Source organism: Stegostoma tigrinum, chromosome 36 (assembly GCF_030684315.1).
Source record: "Stegostoma tigrinum isolate sSteTig4 chromosome 36, sSteTig4.hap1, whole genome shotgun sequence".
Taxonomy (NCBI): domain Eukaryota; kingdom Metazoa; phylum Chordata; class Chondrichthyes; order Orectolobiformes; family Stegostomatidae; genus Stegostoma; species Stegostoma tigrinum.
In genome coordinates, this window is record NC_081389.1 from 24,469,219 (window position 1) to 24,490,546 (window position 21,328).

Consider the following 21,328-nt stretch of genomic DNA (forward strand, 5'->3'; position numbering starts at 1 on the left):
GAGACAAAGACACAGACACCCTGAGTGGCCAAGATGACGGGACACAGAGATTCACTGCTGTACTGCCCTGAGATCCTGTGCAGTCAGGAAGGGAAGGCTGGGCTGTGAAACCAGAATTTTGGCTTCTACCGCCTACTCCCCCTCCACTCCCCCCTACCCCTCCCCCCGTCTCCCGCCCACAGCTCCTGAACCCTGACTCTGCATTGCATTGTCACAGAGTGGATGGTGAAGCAGGCAGTGCTGTTCATGCTGTACCGTCCTTTATTCTGGATGTAATGTTGGAGCTGGGGCAGAGGAGCAAACCAGCTTACAGTCTGGGTAAGTGTCAGGCAGGGGGGGAGCTACTCTGCGTCTGTGTCTGTGTGTGGAAGCTAGTGTCTCTGTGTGTGTGTGTGTGTGTGTGTGTGTGTGTGTGTGTGTGTGTGTGTGTGTGTGTGTGTGTGTGTGTGTGTGTGTGTGTGTGTGTGTGTTTGGGAGAGAACTGCTCTGTGTCTGTGTAAGCTGGTCTTTGTGTGTGTCCATGTATGTATGTGAGCTAGTGTGTCTGCGTTTGTGTGTGGGGTGGGGCTGCTTGTGGAGGTGGTGAGCTAGTCTGTGTGTGTATGTGAGAGACAGAGAGACAGAGAGAGAGAGAGAGAGAGAACCTGTATGTTTAACTGGGCTTACAACACTCTGCATGGAAAAGAGAGAGGCATTGAACAGATCAGCCTCTCCTCCAGAGGCTTAAAGGAATATATTTAATCTGATTCTGTGAGTAGACATCATGTTGGTATTATTGTGGGTTCTGAATGTTTATCAGATCTGGAGAGCTGGCAGTACTGAAAACATGAGGCGTTGAGATGATGGGGGAGATGGTAACAGTGTGCGGGTGTAGTTCAAGCTGCAGAGAGAGAGAGGTGCCATGATTACAGCGCACACACACACACACACACACACACACACACACACACACACACACACTCTCACACACACACACACACACACACACACACACACACACACACACTCTCACACAGACACACTCACTCACACACACACACACATACACTCTGACACACACACACATACATACACACACACACACGCATACACACACACTCACTCACTCACACACACACACACGCATACACACACACACACACACACACACACACTCATACACTCTCTCTCTCACACACACACACACACACACTCATACACTCTCTCTGTCACACACACACACACACACACACACACACACATGCACACTCTCACTCACTCACTCACACCAACACACAGACACACACACACACTCATACACTCTCTCTCTCTCACACACACACATAATCAAACATCGCATCATGTTGGGTTGTGTTGGGGGTGAGTGGGGAAGAGCTGAGGGAGAAAGAAAATAGACCCAAGCTACATACAGGGGTTGGGGGTCAGGGGTGAAGAAGGGAGGAGGGTTGGGGGCTGCTGGGGGTTAGTGAAGAGAAGGGGATAGGTCCTGCTTGTTATCGTTCAGGGGACACTGAGACTGCTCAATCTGTATCTTTCCTACATCAAACACCTCATGTGAGAGGCTGAGAGAAAGAGAAGGACCAGGGGAAGGGAAGGAGAGAGGGAGAGAGAAAGGGAGAGGGAGAGATGGAGATACAGCATAAGGTGCCAGGCAAGGTACTGGCAAGGAGTTTGACATTGAGAATATTTGCTGGTTAAGGGCATGGGAAACCCCTGCTGATTTTGAGGTGGCTGTTTGAATTGAGAGATTTCTGCTGTATGGAGCCAGCCAGGGAAACAGCTTTGTTACAGAATTATTTTTGAATCAAAGCAAGCTCTTTCCCAGTGTCCCCTATTGTGACAAATATCACTAACATCACTCTGCAGGCTGCCTGATATTCATTACAAATTAGTAATTCTCAGAAGCTCACCCCATTGTGCCCAATGCTGTTTGCTTGTCATTGGTTGAGATCGGAAGGGATATTTAACAGAATGGAGGATGCACAGGGCCTGGAGTAATCTGTTCACACTCTCAGCAGGAGCACGCAGCATGAACAAGGGTCAGCGCACGGAGTCACGAGCTCAGGGTTTGAAGGGGTAATAGTGGGGTGGAGATATCTGTGTAGTAACTCTGATGACAGGAGCATCTGATTCATGATGGAGAGCTGGATGTTAGGCTCTTGTTGTCTATGTTACAACCAACCACTGGTATGTTTTAAATATTTCCCTGATCTCCCTGTTCGGAGATTTATTACACATTTCTGGAATACGTGCAACTTGAACCTGAATGTTCTGGCTCCGAGATCGGGACATTACCACAAGAGCCCCTTCTCTGGTATTTTCTATCTTCTTTCTCATCATCCCTCCTACCTGGGCCTCATTGTCCATTAGCTACACACTGGCTGAGTACCCTTCACCTGTTCCCACAGGAGCAGCGTCAGAGCTGACGCCATCCTGCCCTTCGCTGTTTATCCCGGCTCACTCAGGCAGTAACACTTCTGTCTCTGAGGCAGAAAGTTATGTAGTCAAACCTTGGTCCTGAGCACAGAGACTTGTTTGATACACTTGGTGCAGGAGTGACGGAGAGACGCACTGTCAAAGGTCAAATCTTTCAGCACAGTTTATAAACTAGAGGCCCACCAGGCCACTTGAGAGAACATGAAAGGCCCTATGGTCATTACTGTGTGTAACTGCATTTAAGCCAGTGTGAACTGGCCACTATTGACCGTGCTGACCAGTTACCTATCGTTGTCCATTAATGTTCCCACTCCCTGCCCCTGCTGCTGACTGAATGGAAGAGTCCCAGTGTTAGCCAGATTCCTAGAGCCTCCTGCTGCGTCTGCTTCCCAGCAACATTCGATTTCTGGCCATTCCCCAAGCTAGAAAATCAGGATCAAAGTGGCGATTTTCACTGGCCAAGGTCTCTACTTGTTCCAGGAGTTGCCAAACAGATAGCCACTGTCTCCCTTCACTCTGATTGGCCCAAACCTATTCAGGATGTTCCAGATTCAAACTCTGCAAGGGGCTACCTGGTCCAGGCCCAGATGGTGGGAGGTTAGACTACGTAGGGCGAGAGGCAGATAGTGCAAAAGTCAGGCAAGAGAGTTAGGTTAGCACAATATCATTCCACTAAAGTATATTTGTGTAGCAACTTTATTTAGTGAATTAAATAGTGGGGAGAGCAGAGCTGTGGAAGAGGATTAAATGGGTGGGGAGAGTCAGTGCTGGGGTGGGACAGTGTACATGGGGATGTGGGATGATGGGGTCTCACATTTACGCAGCTTGTTCATTGGCCACTGGTATAAATCATGTGACTTGTATGGGTGACTTGGGCATGGCCAATGGGTGGGAGAGTTTGATGCACTGGTCTGGTCTTGTTGCTGACTTTCTCTAGTTCCTATCAAGTCAGAAACGAAGCGAGTCACGTTTGGAGATATTCCACAGGGACTAAGTTAATTGGCCTAAGCATGCAGTTTGCTGGATCTGCATTCAGTCATTGTGATGTGCAGTGGCTGCACTAGATGGCAGTGTGTGTTTGTCAGCTCAGTGTGCGAACAAGATACTGAGCTTCTCGGGAAACTGAGCTGTACAGACCATGGGCGCCAACCACTTCCTCCCTTTTAGGGTTTCCCTGGGATGAAACGTATCCAACTGGGATATCAACCATCTTGCTTTTCCTTTACAATTTAATATGCATCCGGGCAGTCTTGAAGCTTGCATGAGAATACTGTTCCTTCATTCCCAACTGTGACTTAGCCCTTAGCCAGAGTTTAATATTCCCGAAGGTGACTGGCTTCACCTTCATGTCCAGCCCAGAAGTGAATGTGTTTGGAGTTTAAACCCATTAGCTGCTAACTCGGAATTGACCGAGGCAAGGTGGCAGTGGAACAGAGGCGTTTTTTTGTAGTTAAATCAGTAATTGTAAAAATCTATTTAATTGTGCATTAAATGTGCAAGACATTTCCATTAAGAAATAGCCAGAATCTGCTGCATTCTCAGGCAAAAATTACATGTGCAAAAATGCTGCCTCATCATTTCCCTCTCGATATCTAGTTACACAATAAAGATCAATAAATGCGGGACTCTCAGTGTGTTTCAGTTTGTAGCTCAGAAGGTTATGGGCTTTAAGTCCTGCTCCTGGTATGAGGCTTTCCTGTGTGATAGTGCTGCAGTATCAGGTATAGCATTGCTCAACTAAGACATTATCCTGGTATCACTTCTCCTTCATTCAACGCTGATAGAGAAACAGGCAAATCCATCACTTCCTTCACTTCATACTTGTGATGTTGACATGGTCAAATCTGCCTTTGTAAATAACAAATGAGTACACTTCAAAACAACTTGTATTTAAGGCTTGTTGGGCACCCTGTTCGCCCAATGCACCAAATCGATGCAAATTCTTGCTGTGTTGTATTCTGTAACATTTACTATCATGTGTTAACATCAATGACACTACAAATGCATGTTTAACTTAATATTAGTCAATGCTTGTGATTTTACTGAAAAATTGCCAGTGTTTTATTGAGTTGAGAAATCTTGAAGGAGGGCTCAAGGATGCAATGTTAGACCTACCAAAGAAAGAAGACTGCTTTTTTAAAGGGGTGTGAGCAGTAGGTTGGAAAGCTGGAACAAAAACACAAATCTTTGGAAAAGCTCAGCAGATCTGGCAGCATCTGCGAAGGGAAAAAGTAGAATTAATGTTTCAGGTCAGGTGACCCTTCCTCAGAACTGATAGTGGCTGGGAAAACGTCAGTTTATATGCAGAAAATAGGGAGGTGGGTGGGGGAGGGAGTAAACAATAGGATAGGGCCCAAAGAGAGAGAAAAACAGTTGGACAGACAAAGGAGTTGCTAACCATCAGGCTGGGAGGGTGAATTGTAGTTAATGGGGACTGTTTGTGATTAACAACAGGGGGTGTGCAGTAGCAGCCTAAGTGGTAACAAGGCCTGGTGTGTGTGGTGGGGGGCTGGGACATGGGGGAGTTTAGGCCCTAAAATGATTGAACTCAAGAGTCCAGAGGGGTGTAGGGTCCCCAAGTGGAAAATGAGGTTTTGTTCCTCCAGCTTGCTGGCTTCACTGGAACACTGTAGCAAGCCAGAGACAGAGATATTGACTAGGGAGTAAGGTGGTGCTTTGAAGTAACAGGCAGCAGGTAGTTCAGGGCCTTTTTTGTGAGCAGAACATAGATGTTCTGTGAAGCAGTTGCCAAGTCTATGCTTTGTTTCCCCAGTGTAGAGGAGACCACATTGTGAGCAGCAAATGCAGTAGACTAGATCCTTGGAAGTGCAAGTGAAGTGTTGCTTCACCTGGAAGGTATGTTTGGGCCCTTGGATACTGGGGAGGGAGGAGGTAAATGGGTAGGTGTTGCACCTTCGCTGGTTACAGGGGAAGGAGCCGTAGGGCTGTGGGGAGGTATTGGGGGTGAAGGAAGTGTGGACCAGGGCGTCCCGGAGGGAATGGTCCCTGCGGAAGGTGGACAAGGGAGGGTAGGGGAATACGTGTCTGGGATCTCACTGGAGATGGCAGAAATGGCGTCCGATGATCTTCTGGATGTGGATGCTGGTGGGATGGTAGGTAAGGATAAGGGGGAACACTATTGCTGTTGTGGGAGGGAAGAGAAGAGGTGAGGGTGGAAGTGCAGGAGATGGGTTGGACCTGGCTCAGGGCCCTGTCGACAACGGAGTTGGGGAATCCTCGGTTGAGGAAGAAGGTGGACTTTTCAGAGGCTGCCTTGTCAAAGTTGGCCTCAGCCAAACATGTGCGACGGAGACAGAGGAACTGAGAGAATGGGGTGGAGTCTTTACAGGAAGTGGGATGTGACGATGTATAGTCCAGGTAGCTGTGGGAGTCGGTAGGTTTATAGTGAATATTAGTGGCCAACCTATCCCCAGAAATGGAAACAGAAATGTGGAGGAAGGGAAGGGAGGTGTCAGAGATAGATCTTTTCTTCACAGATGCTGAGCTTTTACAGCAACTTCTGTTTTCACCCTGATTTACAGCATCTGCAGTTGGTTGAAAAGATGATTGGGAGCATGTACAGATTTGCAATTCTGGAAATAGATCGTGTGAAAGTAGGAGAGGGCACAGGACATCTTGATGCCCAGACAGTCGGCATGCAGAGTGAAGAGGAGACAGAAGCAAATATTGTCTGTGCTGAGTCTACTGGGTCTTTATTGACTGGAGCTCAGGGCAATGAGAGGGAATCTCACCAAAACATGGAAAATTCTGACAGCCCATCCGGGCTGGATGGACTGGGGGCTGGGATAATGTTTCTTCTGGCTACAACAGGGGGACACAGTCTCAGGACATGGTCATTATTGACCAAGATGAAAAGAAAGCTCTTTAATCAGAAGATGCTGACCTGGTGAAATTCTACATATGAGCAAATGGATGAGGAGCAGGAGTGAGGGTATTCAGCCCCTTGATCCCGCGCGGCATTCCAATAAGATGATGGCTGATTGTAATCTCAAATCCTCATTCCTACACCTGATCATCTTTCATCTCCTCCCCACTTATCTAGGTTAACAAGATTCTGTCTGCCTTTGCCTTAAAAATACGCAAGGACTTTATTTCCACCTCCTTTTCAGGAAGAAAGCTCCAAAGACTCATGACCATCTGAAAGAAAATAATTTGTCGTCTGTTTTAAACAGTGACTCCCTAGTTCTAGATTCTACCATAAGGGGAAGTATCTTCCTCGCATCAACCCTATCAAGACCCCTTAGAATCTCACAAGTTTCCTCTCACTCTTCTAAGCTCCAGCGAGCACAGCCGAGTCTGTCCAACCTTTCATCATAAAACAACGAGCCTGTAGTGACCGTAATGAGGCCAGCCAGCTGGATCTCATAGAATGTGAGTTCCCTGATTGGTTCAGTCAGGGAGCCCTGGCTGTCAGATAAAAAGGGTGAGTGTCAGAGATACCAACATTCTGGTGCCTGACTCTGAATATGACAGTATTGTAGTCAAAGACTGTGCATGTGTAGATAAAAGGTGACTTGGTGACAGGATACCATCCTCTGTGGAGTTATTTCACAGCCTATCCCAGGTATCCATTTGGTCATTGTTCTCTGAACTGTTTCCAATGTGTGTACATCTTTCCTTAAACAAGGAGACCAATACTGTGCACAGTACTCCAGATGCGGACTCACCTGTACCCTTTACAACTGAAGGACAGCCTCTGTACTTTGGTATTTAGTGCCCCCATTATAAATGATGCCAGCTTTCTAGTTATTTGCTGTATCTGCAAATTCGCCTTTTACAGTTTGTGCGCGAGGACACCCAGATTCCTTTGCATCCCAAAGTTCTGGAATATCTCACCATCTAGATAATGAGTACTTTTAAAAATATTTTTCCAATCCAAATGGACAATTTCACAATTTTCCACAGCAAATGTACTCAATTTGTTATATCTTTGCCCACTCACTTACTGATATCTTTTTGTAACGCCCTGGCACCCTCTCACATTCCACCGTTCTTTATGCTATCATTAATTTTGATGACTCTACCTTGCCAGCCCTTCATCCAAATGGTAAAATGTCCCAGCACAAAATCCTGTGGCATACTGCTAGTTACACATGTTAGCTTGAAAAAGACCCATTTATTCCTACTCTCTGCTTCCTGTTAGATTGCCAATCCTCAATCCATGACAATATGATACTCCTTACACTTAAGCTTTTATTTTCCACAATAATCTTTGATGTGGCGTCTTATCAAATGCTTTCAGGAAATCTAAATGCGATACATCCACCTCTTTCCCTTTATCTGCAGCACGCTACTTCCTCAAAGAACTCCACTTGATTGGTCAAACCCTGATTTCCCTTTGAAAAAAACCATGTTAGCTCTGCCTGTTTAACTTGAACATATCTAAGTGCCCCATTATTACATTTTTAATACTAACTTCTAACATTTTCCCAAAGACTCACATTGTGCTGACTGGCCTGTAATTTCTGGCTTTCTGTCTCTCTCCTTTTGTCAATAAAGGATTCACATTTGCCATCCTTCAGTTTAATGGGATCATCCCAAATCAAGTGAGCCTTCGAAAATTGAAACCAATACATCAACTGTCTCACTAAGATACTCCTAGGATGAAATCCATCAGGATGTTGTCAGCCTGGAGCAGTTTTGATGGGCTGAATATCCTGTACTTGCTCCTCTTTACAATATTCTAAATGAAGAAAAGGCTCAGAGGTTGAGGGAGTCACGGAGCCCCAATAGTGTGGAAGCAGGCCATTCAACCCATCAGGTCCACACCACCAACAGAGAGCATCCCACCCAGACCCACCCGAGCCTTGTAACCCTACGTTTCCCATGGCCAATCCACGTAGCCTGCACATCCCGTGGGAAGAAACCAGATGACCCGGAGGGACTCCATGCACATTCAGGGAGACTCCACACCGATTTTCACCCAAGGCTGGAATTCAGCCCGGGTCCCTGATGCTGTGAGACAGTGGCCCTGCCCTTTGGAGATGGTGAAGCTTGTGGTTGACAATGAGAGTGGAGAAAAGGATTTGCTACTTTACACCATGAGATGCTTACAATGGCCCATTACCTGCTCCGCCAACAATGAGCACACTGCTGGTGTCTGCAAGATGCTGTGGACATCACTAACCCACCGCACTGAGCTGGTTACAGTTCACTCTGTCAGGGATTCTCATGGAGCTGAGCCTCGCAGACTCTGCTGAGAAACCATGAGAGTTGTAATGTGTCCATTCGGGTGGTTCAGCCCCACTGAAAGATTATTCTTTTGTAGTTTTTCCCATTTACAATGTCACTGACACATTGAGCCACTTTATCAAACCCACAGGGCAGAATGTATTCCGCTGTGAAGGAAGTGAATCAGGATTCAGGAATATTACTCATTCTTCACTGTGGAACTGAACCCTATTTAGTAACATGTTCCCCATTTTGTACACATCCCCTGCACACACTGTGTTCCTGATCTGTCCCTGCCCTGGGAATGTTTGACAGGGGACAGTGTAGAGGGAGCTTTACTCTGTGTCTAACCCCGTGCTGTCCCTGCCCTGAGAGTATTTGACAGGGGTCAGTGTAGAGGAAGCTTTACTCTGAATCTAACCCCATGTTGTCCCTGCCCTGAGAGTGTTTGACGGGGAACAGTGTAGAGGGAGCTTTACTCTGAATCTAACCCCATGCTGTCCCGGCCCTGAGAGTGTTTGACGGGGAACAGTGTAGAGGGAGCTTTACTCTGTATCTAACCCCGTGCTGCCCCTGCCCTGAGAGTGTTTGACAGGGGACAGTGTAGAGGAAGCTTAACTCTGTATTTAACCCCGTGCTGTCCCTGTCCTGGGAATATTTGACGGGGAACAGTGTAGAGAAAGCTTTACTCTGTACATAATGTTTGGTATCCCGGTGCTGGGAATACTAATGGAAAGGGTGATCTACTTTATGCTGTGATGAGTATAAAATGCAGTTCAGCAGCTCTGACGGGGTTTTCTGAATCTATTATCTGTGCCAAGATAAACCCACTGCTTTGTAAAACCCCTGGAAGGGTCTGTGCAAACTCTTTAATGTTGGAAGTATTTGAGTGAGATCACTTTTATTAGATTAACATCAGTCAGAAATATTGTTTTGCTCCAGGAGTCAAAAACCACTTGTAATCATTATTTGGATTATCACTGCTTAAAATTATCATAATTGCAGAAAAATTATCATAAAACAAGATTTGCAATAATTATCATAATTCATGTATTTCTGCTCTTTCTAAACGTATCCTTTTTATCCTTTTTATGGTGTCACAGAGATTTTATCCATTAATCATCGACCATTCACTTCACCCTTTTTGTTATTCCCTTCACAACGTGACACTTATCTCAGACTCCGCTGCCCCGTTACCCCCTGACAGTGTTGCCCCCGGTTTATTTACCCCCGTTACCCCCTGACAGTGTTGCCCCGGTTTATTTACCCCCGTTACCCCCTGACAGAGTTGCCCCCGGTTTATTTACCCCCGTTACCCCCTGACAGTGTTGCCCCCGGTTTATTTACCCCCGTTACCCCCTGACAGTGTTGCCCCGGTTTATTTACCCCCGTTACCCCCTGACAGTGTTGCCCCGGTTTATTTACCCCCGTTACCCCCTGACGGTGTTGCCCCGGTTTAATTACCCCCGTTACCCCCTGACAGTGTTGCCCCCGGTTTATTTACCCCCGTTACCCCCTGACAGTGTTGCCCCGGTTTATTTACTCCCGTTACCCCCTGACAGTGTTACCCCCGGTTTATTTACCCCCGTTACCCCCTGACAGTGTTACCCCCGGTTTATTTACCCCCGTTACCCCCTGACAGTGTTGCCCTGGTTTATTTACCCCCGTTACCCCCTGACAGTGTTGCCCCGGTTTAATTACCCCCGTTACCCCCTGACAGTGTTGCCCCCGGTTTATTTACCCCCGTTACCCCCTGACAGTGTTACCCCCGGTTTATTTACCCCCGTTACCCCCTGACAGTGTTGCCCCCGGTTTATTTACCCCCGTTACCCCCTGACAGTGTTGCCCCGGTTTATTTACTCCCGTTACCCCCTGACAGTGTTACCCCCGGTTTATTTACCCCCGTTACCCCCTGACAGTGTTGCCCCCGGTTTATTTACCCCCGTTACCCCCTGACAGTGTTGCCCCGGTTTATTTACCCCCCGTTACCCCTTGACAGTGTTGCCCCCGGTTTATTTACCCCCGTTACCCCCTGACAGTGTTGCCCCGGTTTATTTACCCCCGTTACCCCCTGACAGTGTTGCCCCGGTTTATTTACCCCGTTACCCCTTGACAGTGTTGCCCCTGGTTTATTTACCCCCGTTACCCCCTGACAGTGTTGCCCCCGGTTTATTTACCCCCGTTACCCCCTGACAGTGTTACCCCCGGTTTATTTACCCCCGTTACCCCCTGACAGTGTTGCCCCTGGTTTATTTACCCCCGTTACCCCCTGACAGTGTTGCCCCGGTTTATTTACCCCGTTACCCCCTGACAGTGTTGCCCCGGTTTATTTACCCCCGTTACCCCCTGACAGTGTTACCCCGGTTTATTTACCCCCGTTACCCCCTGACAGTGTTGCCCCCGGTTTATTTACCCCCGTTACCCCCTGACAGTGTTGCCCCCGGTTTATTTACCCCATTACCCCCTGACAGTGTTGCCCCGGTTTATTTACCCCCGTTACCCCCTGACAGTGTTGCCCCGGTTTATTTACCCCCGTTACCCCCTGACAGTGTTACCCCCGGTTTATTTACCCCCGTTACCCCCTGACAGTGTTGCCCCGGTTTATTTACCCTCGTTACCCCCTGACAGTGTTGCCCCGGTTTATTTACCCCCGTTACCCCCTGACAGTGTTGCCCCGGTTTATTTACCCCGTTACCCCCTGACAGTGTTGCCCCCGGTTTATTTACCCCGTTACCCCCTGACAGTGTTGCCCCCGGTTTATTTACCCCCGTTACCCCCTGACAGTGTTGCCCCCGGTTTATTTACCCCCGTTACCCCCTGACAGTGTTGCCCCGGTTTATTTACCCTGTTACCCCCTGACAGTGTTGCCCCGGTTTATTTACCCTGTTACCCCCTGACAGTGTTGCCCCCGGTTTATTTACCCCCGTTACCCCCTGACAGTGTTGCCCCCGGTTTATTTACCCCGTTACCCCCTGACAGTGTTGCCCCCCGGTTTATTTACCCCCGTTACCCCCTGACAGTGTTGCCCCGGTTTATTTACCCCCCGTTACCCCCTGACAGTGTTGCCCCCGGTTTATTTACCCCCGTTACCCCCTGACAGTGTTGCCCCAGTTTATTTACCCCCGTTACCCCCTGACAGTGTTGCCCCCGGTTTATTTACCCCCGTTACCCCCTGACAGTGTTACCCCCGGTTTATTTACCCCCGTTACCCCCTGACAGTGTTACCCCGGTTTATTTACCCCCGTTACCCCCTGACAGTGTTACCCCGGTTTATTTACCCCCGTTACCCCCTGACAGTGTTGCCCCCGGTTTATTTACCCCCGTTACCCCCGACAGTGTTGCCCCGGTTTATTTACCCCCGTTACCCCCTGACAGTGTTGCCCCGGTTTATTTACCCCGTTACCCCCTGACAGTGTTGCCCCGGTTTATTTACCCCCCGTTACCCCCTGACAGTGTTGCCCCCGGTTTATTTACCCCCGTTACCCCCTGACAGTGTTGCCCCGGTTTATTTACCCCGTTACCCCCTGACAGTGTTGCCCCCGGTTTATTTACCCCCGTTACCCCCTGACAGTGTTGCCCCCGGTTTATTTACCCCCGTTACCCCCTGACAGTGTTGCCCCGGTTTATTTACCCCCGTTACCCCCTGACAGTGTTGCCCCCGGTTTATTTACCCCCGTTACCCCCTGACAGTGTTGCCCCGGTTTATTTACCCCCCGTTACCCCTTGACAGTGTTGCCCCCGGTTTATTTACCCCCGTTATCCCCTGACAGTGTTGCCCCCGGTTCATTTACCCCGTTACCCCCTGACAGTGTTGCCCCGGTTTATTTACCCCGTTACCCCCTGACAGTGTTACCCCCGGTTTATTTACCCCCGTTATCCCCTGACAGTGTTGCCCCCGGTTCATTTACCCCGTTACCCCCTGACAGTGTTGCCCCGGTTTATTTACCCCGTTACCCCCTGACAGTGTTACCCCCGGTTTATTTACCCCCGTTACCCCCTGACAGTGTTGCCCCCGGTTTATTTACCCCCGTTACCCCCTGACAGTGTTGCCCCGGTTTATTTACCCCATTACCCCCTGACAGTGTTGCCCCCGGTTTATTTACCCCCGTTACCCCCTGACAGTGTTACCCCCGGTTTATTTACCCCCGTTACCCCCTGACAGTGTTACCCCCGGTTTATTTACCCCCGTTACCCCCGACAGTGTTGCCCCGGTTTATTTACCCCGTTACCCCCTGACAGTGTTGCCCCCGGTTTATTTACCCCGTTACCCCCTGACAGTGTTGCCCCCAGTTTATTTACCCCCGTTACCCCCTGACAGTGTTGCCCCGGTTTATTTACCCCCGTTACCCCCTGACAGTGTTGCCCCCGGTTTATTTACCCCCGTTACCCCCTGACAGTGTTGCCCCCGGTTTATTTACCCCCGTTACCCCCTGACAGTGTTGCCCCGGTTTATTTACCCCCGTTACCCCCTGACAGTGTTACCCCCGGTTTATTTACCCCCGTTACCCCCTGACAGTGTTGCCCCCGGTTTATTTACCCCCGTTACCCCCTGACAGTGTTGCCCCTGGTTTATTTACCCCCGTTACCCCCTGACAGTGTTACCCCGGTTTATTTACCCCCGTTACCCCCTGACAGTGTCGCCCCCGGTTTATTTACCCCCGTTACCCCCGACAGTGTTGCCCCCGGTTTATTTACCCCCGTTACCCCCTGACAGTGTTGCCCCCGGTTTATTTACCCCCGTTACCCCCTGACAGTGTTGCCCCCGGTTTATTTACCCCCGTTACCCCCTGACAGTGTTGCCCCCGGTTTATTTCCCCCCGTTACCCCCTGACAGTGTTGACTGCAGTCTGCCTGCCTGCCCTTCCTCTTTTTGCCCCTCTGGCACCCGCACAATGCCAACTTGCCTGGCCGCCCCTTGTCTCTTTCCAACAAATGCCCCTTTTAGCAGCCGCCCCTTGTCTCTTTCCAACAAATGCCCCTTTTAGCAGCCGCCCGTTGGCTCCTTGAAGAGGACGGTGGGGTTAGCGGCCAGTTTGATTTTGAAAGGCATCCTGTCAATGCTCGATCCCTCCCAAATTATTGCCACCTCTCTATCTCGATGGAAATCTCAGGTCAAAATGGTGTCACCATCTCCTCTGGTGTCTGACAATCTTGCTGAGAAACAATAAGGAATTCTCAATCCCCTGTGCTAGCAGCTACCCTCCAGGAACTCCCCTTCTCTGCACACCATGACTGTCCTGAATTCAGACTCATACAGGCTCGGGGGAGAACACGGTGTGATCAGCTGTGAACTTGGATTTAATAATCCCAAACACATCTTGCTGCAGGGAACAGAGAATAGCGGAAAGGCTGCCTTTCAGTGCAGAACACAAGAGGTCTTCTTTGTGATGGCTCCTGGCTCACACTTACCCTCCAGTTCCCCTTTCAACAACAACAAATTATACAGCAGCTTTTAACCAACATAATATCCCAAGTTGCTTCTGTATAAAGTAAGGTTTGCCTCAGTCGCCAGGCAAAGCGATATTAGATCACAGGAACCAGGCTTGGCGAAAGCGTTTAGTCTGAAGAAGCACCTTAAAAGAGGAGACAGAATCTTTGTTCTTCAAGGAGAAGATGGCATTTTATTTGTCTCTGAGTGTTTGGTCTGTTTCTCTCTCCACAGGTGTTGTCAGACCTGCTGAGCTTCACCAGCAACTTTGGCTCTGATTTCCAGCATCCTCAGTTGTTTGTTTAGAATGTGAACTCTCACTCCTATGGGTACATAGGTGACTACTGACACCACACTGTCTGTTTGGAGATAGTAGGAACTGCTGATGCTGGAGTCTGAGATAACACAGCGCGAAGCTGAAGAAACACAGCAGGCCGGGCAGCATCGGAGGAGCAGGAAAGCTGACGTTTCTTCTGAAGAAAGGTCCCAACTTGAGACGTCAGCTTTCCTGCTCCTGTGATGCTGCCTGGCCTGCTGTGTTCCTCCAGCTCTACACACGATCTGTTTTGTAGTGAAATGACTTCAACAAGATCCAAGTGTGTTGCCAGAGGAGAGCGGAGGGTGGGGGGTGGTACTGTATGGGGGTGGGGGGAGGGTGGGGCGAGAGGGGAGGGCTGGGAGGTGGAATTTGATGGGTATCTGTCTCTTTCCTTGTGGCTGGATGTTGATTACATGGTGGAAGTACAGTGTCAAAACTTCACATAATTACGAATGCACGATTTCAAAACTAAGTTTTTTTGTTTGATAGTTTATCTGACATAAACAAGGATAAGATTTTTCTTACTCTGTAGTTAAGTTGGAGCACAGATAAAATAAATACAAGAGTTTGTATTCTAAAATAAAACAAAGAACGGTGGATGCTGGAAATCTGAAACAAAAGCAGAAAGTTATAGAATCCCTACAGTGTGGAAACAGGCCCTTTGGCCTAACAAGTCCACACCGACCCTCAGAGCATCCCACCCAGACCCACCCCCCTATAACCCACCTAAGCTACACATCCCTGAATGCTACAGGCAATTTAGCTTAGCCAACCCACCCTAACCTGCACATCTTTGGACTGTGAGAGGAAACCGGAGCAAACCCACACAGACACGGGGAGAACGTGCAAACTCCACACAGACAGTCGCCCGAGGCTGGAATCGAACCCGGGTCCCCGGCGCAGTGAGGCTGCAGTGCCAACCACTGAAACACCATGGTGGGATTTCAGCCCATGTTCCCAGAATGTTAGCCTGGATAACTGGATATACTAACACTACACCGTGATTAACAGAGGGATGATATCTTGAAAGGATGATCAAATGAAGCCAAAAGCAGAAAAAGGACAGTCACACGATTAGGTGCATGGCACATAAACTGTAGGATTAGACCAGCAGACTGCAGTCAGCTGGGCAGTCTCACTATTAGGTGTGTGCTATGGCTCCTCAAAGAGTAAGGAGAAAAATAGAGGATCAACTAGATTTCATGTTTCACAGAAGTGTCACAAGAGAGGAATTTAGATCCTCAAATATTAACTGGAATAGTTACAGTTGGTCAAATGAAGGCACTCATCAAAGTTAATTTTAATTGTATAAAAATGAAGAGAATAACTAGTGAAAGAGGAACTGTAGGGGTAATCTGTTCTTACACCTGAAGATGGGAGCCTGGTCCTCAATGTGTAGGCCTTCACAATGGAAAAGGACAAACATAGATACAGGCAACAGGGTGGAGGACTGAGACATTAGAGAACATCCCACACAGAGAGAAGGTTCTAGCAGGATTAGCAGCCTTAAAAGTGTATAAACCCGCAGTGTTGGATGAGATGTATCCCAGGCTGTTGAAGGAGGTGAGTGAGGAGATTTCAGGGGCTTCGGTTACAATTTTCAAATCCTCTCTCTGGCCACAGTGAGGGGCCAGAAGGCTGGAGGACTGTTCAAATTGTCCCATCATTAAAAATGGGAGGAAGTGACAGACCAGAGAACTACAGGCCAGTCAGACCAATCTCAATGTGGAGAAGTTATTAGAAAGAATTCTGAGGCATTGGATATTTCTGCACTTGGAGAGAGACAGATTAATTGGGGGCAGTCAGTGTGGATTTGTTTAAGATGTTTGACAAATTTGATCGAGTGTTTGAGGAGGTAACTAGGAGTGTGGTTGACGGTAGTACATTCTATGTTGTCAACAAGGCATTTTGCTAATGTCTGTCTTGGCAATCTGATCAAGAAAGTGAGAGCCAGAGGAATCCAAGTTAAAGTGGAATGTTGGATCCAAACTTGGCTGAGAGGCAGGAAGCAGAAAATTGATGGTGGAGGGATGTTTCAGTGTCTGTTTCCAGTGGATCCACTGGGCTCGGTGTTAAGGACATTGCTGTTTGTAGTGTACAGGAACAATTTGCACTTAGGTGTGGGGAACTTGAGGAAGATGTTTGTGGATGACAGAAGATTGGCTGGGTGGTAAACAGTGAGGTGAACAGTAGTTGTAAACTGTAGGATTAGACCAGCAGACTGAAGTCAGCTGGGCAGAGCAGTGGAAAAAAGGAATTTAATATGGAAAAGTGCAAGGGAAAGCACTTGAGGAAAGCTAACAAAGGATTACACCAGGAATAGTGGGCCCCTGGAAAATACTGAAGATCAGAGGGACCTTGGTGCGAATATCCACAGATCACTGAGGGTTGCAAGGCAGGTAGGTAAGGAGGTGGAGAAGGGTTATGGAATGCTTTATTAGTCAGCTAGCAGTGTAGAAGCACAAGGAGCTACTATAGGGCTATATAAAACACTGTGGAGGCCACTATAGGATCACCACGTGTGGCCCTGATCACCACACTACAGGAAGGACAGCAGTGCACAAGGCAGAGTGACAGGAAGGACGGCAGTGCACAAGGCAGAGTGACAGGAAGGACGGCAGTGCACAAGGCAGAGTGACAAGGAAGGACGGCAGTGCACAAGGCAGAGTGACAGGAAGGACAGCAGTGCACAAGGCAGAGTGACAGGAAGGACGGCAGTGCACAAGGCAGAGTGACAAGGAAGGACAGCAGTGCACAAGGCAGAGTGACAAGAAGGACAGCAGTGCACAAGGCAGAGTGACAAGGAGAGCTACAAGAATGTTGCCTGAGGGTCTGAGATGTGAGGCGTGATTGAAAAGCCTGGAGTTGTTGTCTTTGGAGAAGTGAAGGTTGAGGGTTGGGGGGGGTGGGGCTGGGGGGTCAGGTAGAGATTTATAAAATGATGAGGAGGGTAGACAGAGTGGATCGGAAGGCACCCTACCCAATAGGGGATCAGTCAATAATACAACAATATATAAGCTGGGGCATACATCCAAGATAAAAAGTAGAAATCTAAGGGGAGACTTGAGGAGATTTTGCTTTCATTCAGAAGGTGATAGGGTTATCGATCTCATTGCCTGAAAGAAGGCTGAGTAAGAAACTCTTGTAACATTTAAACAGTATTTAGCAGTTCACTTGCATTGTCATAGCTTCCAGGTGAGGGACCGAGAGCAGGAAGCCGATTGGGCCCTTTTGGTGTTTCTGTTGGGGGTGAACCTTCCTCCCATTCTCTCCAGCTCACTCACTTCTGACCCCTCCTTCTTCATGTATTTATCCAGCTTTCTCTTAATGTTTATAAACTATTCACCTAAACCATTCCCTGTGGGAAGGGCTGCCAGATTCTCACCACACTGTCAGTAAAGACATTTCTCCTGAATTCCCAATCGGATTTATTAGTAACTGTCTGAATTTCTTGTCCTACTCTCATGTGATAACACTTTTTCAATGTCTACATTTTCAAAATCCTCTGTATGTCAAAGATTCCTTCTAGTTAACTCTAAATCTTTGCGATCAAAATATGTGTCAGTCTGTTCAATGTCCCTGAGAGAGATGAGTTCCCAGCTCCAATATTCTAGTTATTGACCACATTTGGAGTACTGTGTACAGTCCTGGTCGCCACATTACCAAAAGGATGTGGACACTTTGGAGAGGGTACAGAGGAGGTTCACCAGAATGGTGCCTGGTATGGAGGGTGCTAGCTATGAAGAGAGGTTGAGTAGATTAGGGTTATTTTTATTAGAAATAAGGAGATTGAGGGGGGACCTGATTGAGGTCTACAAAATCATGAGAGGTATAGGCAGGGTGGATAGCAAAAAGCTTTTTCCCAGAGTCGGGGACTCAATTACTAGGGGTCACGATTTCAAGGTGAGAGGAGGAAAGTTTAAGGGAAGTTTGTGTGGAAAGTTCTTTACGCTGAGGGTGGTTGGTGCCTGGAACACGTTACCAGTAGAGGTGGGCATGATAGCGTCATACCAGATGTATCTAGACAGATACATGAATGGACCGGGAGCAGAGGGATACAGATCATTGGAAAATAGGCGACAGGTTTAGATAGATCTGGATCGGCACGGGCCTGGAGGGCCAAAGGGCCTGTTCCTGTGCTGTAATTTTCTTTGTTCTTTGTTTATTTCTCCTGTGTCTCCAGCAGTGCCTCTATATTCACTATATAATGTGGAGACCTGACAATATTCTCAGGAGTACTGTAACAAAGATTGTATGGAATTGTACCATAACATTAGGACAGAATAGTGGCTCAGAGGCTGGCATAGAACTATGGAGGTATATTTCCAAAATGGAAACAGACTCTTCATCCAATTAATCCATGCCAACCAGATAGATTAGTTAATCTGGTCCCATTTGCCAGTATTTGGCCCATATCCTTTTAAACTCTTCCTATTCATGTACCCATCCAGATGCCTTTTAAATGCTGTAATTGTACCAGCCTCCACCATTCCACACACACGTACCACACTCTGCATGAAAAGAATTACCCCCTACGTCCCTGTCAAATCTTTCCCCTCTGACCTTAAACCTATGCCCCCTAGTTTTGGACTCCCCTACCCTGGGAAAAAGATCTTGACTATTCACCCCATCCATGCCCCTCATGATTTTATAAACCTCGATAAGGCCACCTCTCAGCCTCTGACCCTCCAGGGAAAATAGCCCCAGCCTATTCAGCCTCTCCCTGTAGCACAAACCCTCCAGCCCTGCAACATCCTTGTAAATCTTTTCTGCACCTTTTGGGTTTAATGACATCCTTCCTGTAGCAGGGAGACCAGAATTGCACGCAGTGTTCCAAATGTGGCCTGACCAACGTCCTGCACAGCCACAACATGACCCTCCCAACTCCGATACTTAATGGGCAGACCAATAAAAGTGAATGTACCGAATGCCTTCTTCACCACCCTGTCTAACTGCGACTCCACCATTAAAGAACTATGAAACTGCATCCCAAGGTCTCTTTGTTCAGCAATGCTCCCCAGGACCTTACCATTAAGTGTATAAGTCCTGCCCTGATTTGCCTTTCCAAAATACAGCACGTCATATTTATCTAAATTAAACTCCATCTGCCACTCCTCGGCCCATTGGCCCATCTGATCACAATCCTGTTGTACTCTGAGGTGACCTTCTTCGCTGCCCACTACATCTCCAATTTTGGTGTCATCTGCAAACTAACTGACCATACCTCCTACAGTCACATCCAAATCATTTATATAAATGATGAAAAGCAGTGGACCCAGCACTGATCCCTGTGGCACACCGCTGGTCACAGGCCTCCAGTCTGTAAAGCAACTCTCCATCACCACCCTCTTTCTCCTATCCTCGAGCCAATATTGTATCCAAATGGCTACCTCTCCCTAGATTCCATGATCTAACCTTGCTAACCTGTAAACCACCACTGTCTCACCATTGCAGGGATCCAGGATTAATTCCACTCTCGGGTGGCTGTCTGTGTGGAGTTTGCACATTCTCCCCGAGTCTGCGTGGGTTTCCTCCGGGTGCTCCGGTTTCCTCCTACAGTCCAAAGATGTGCAGGTTAGGGTGGGTTGGCCATGGGAAACACATGGTTACAGTGGGATGTGTCTGGTTAGGCTGCTCTTCAGAGTGTCAATGTGGAACTGATGGGCTGAATGGCCTGCTTCCACACTGTTGGGGATTCTATGATTCCATGTCTACTTTTCTAATTTCTCCCCTTGGAAATGAGCCCCAATGTTTTGTTTCTCTTTCTTTTACAGATTACTAATCAACGTTCACTACTTATAGTGACCTGTTCATTTGTAAATCCTCCTCCCCACTTTGAGACAATGCTTTCTGCCCATTTAGGCACTTGTTTTTCAAGTTGTATCTGGCCTTGTACTCCTGTCAAAAACCTTATTGAAGTTCATATGCCAGTTTTTAGCAGGACTATGTAGAAAATCTAAATGTTATGTTTGGATTTGGTGAGTACACAATTTGGAAGAGTGAATGTAATTAATCATTTTTAAATAACTATTAATATTAAACACCCAAACACTCTCTGTATGCTGAACTATGGGCTTAATAGTGAGATTTTATTAGTCTTGCAATCTTGGCCTATTAAAAAGTGCTCTTGTTCAATCTCTACTGGTATCTCCCCCTCCCCTCTCCCTCAAGAAGGGGGCTATCTTCATCATCTGAAAGAAGATTAAACCCTTTGAAGGATTCCATTTGTTCTGTATGTTGACTACTAACAGCATCATTGTATAGTCACAGTGTTTGTTTGGACATGTGTCAGAGGCCTGGAGACTTTCCAAAGTACAAACCCATTCTTAAATAAGAGTGACAGAGCCAACCTGCATAATTACAGCCCAGCTAGCTTAAGATCTGTGGAATCTTTAATTAATGATGAATCAAGATGAAGAGAAGATAATTAGTAGCAGCCAACACTGATTGCAGAAAGCAAAATTACATTCAACAAACTTAGTGGAGTCCTTTGGGGAGATGACAAGAAATAGTGGGAGGGGAAACAATGCAGGGGATGTGGTTTATGTGGGCTTTGCCAAGGTACCACACAGTGGGCAACTGGAGACGCTGGAGGGCATCGGAATTAGAGGATGAATTGTAAATTGAATTACAAACTGGTTGGAATGGAAAGAGAGAGGATTTGAGGTCAGATTCTGAAAGCAGGTTTGTAGATAGCGCCAGGGACCCAGGTTCGAATCCACTCTCGGGCGACTGTCTATGGGGAGTTTGTAAATCCACCCGATGTCTGGTTTGAATACCATGACCCCCCGTGTCTGAGCAGGGTTTCCTCCAGGTGCTCTGGTTTCCTCCCACAGTCCAAAGATGTGCTTAGGGTGGATTGGCAATGGGAAATTACCCGTAGTGTTCAGGGATGTGCAGGCCAGCTGGGTTAGCCATGGGAAATGCAGGGTTACCGGGATGGAGCAGGGGTG

General features: G+C 47.8%; 1 protein-coding gene across 9 annotated transcripts in view; it reads left to right on the forward strand.

The window, feature by feature from the left end:
• Positions 1-214: 214 nt before the first annotated feature.
• Positions 215-21,328, forward strand: part of LOC125446913 (leucine-rich repeat and immunoglobulin-like domain-containing nogo receptor-interacting protein 1) — a 527,574-nt gene continuing 506,460 nt past the window's right edge. For 7 of the 9 annotated variants that reach the window (XM_059640153.1, XM_059640152.1, XM_059640148.1 and 4 more), the window contains exon 1: positions 631-750. The gene's annotated coding sequence lies outside the window, so the exon portion shown is untranslated. Of the gene's footprint in view, positions 319-630; positions 751-21,328 lie in introns of those variants that run through there. The other 2 variants (XM_059640147.1, XM_059640151.1) reach the window with 1 other exon arrangement.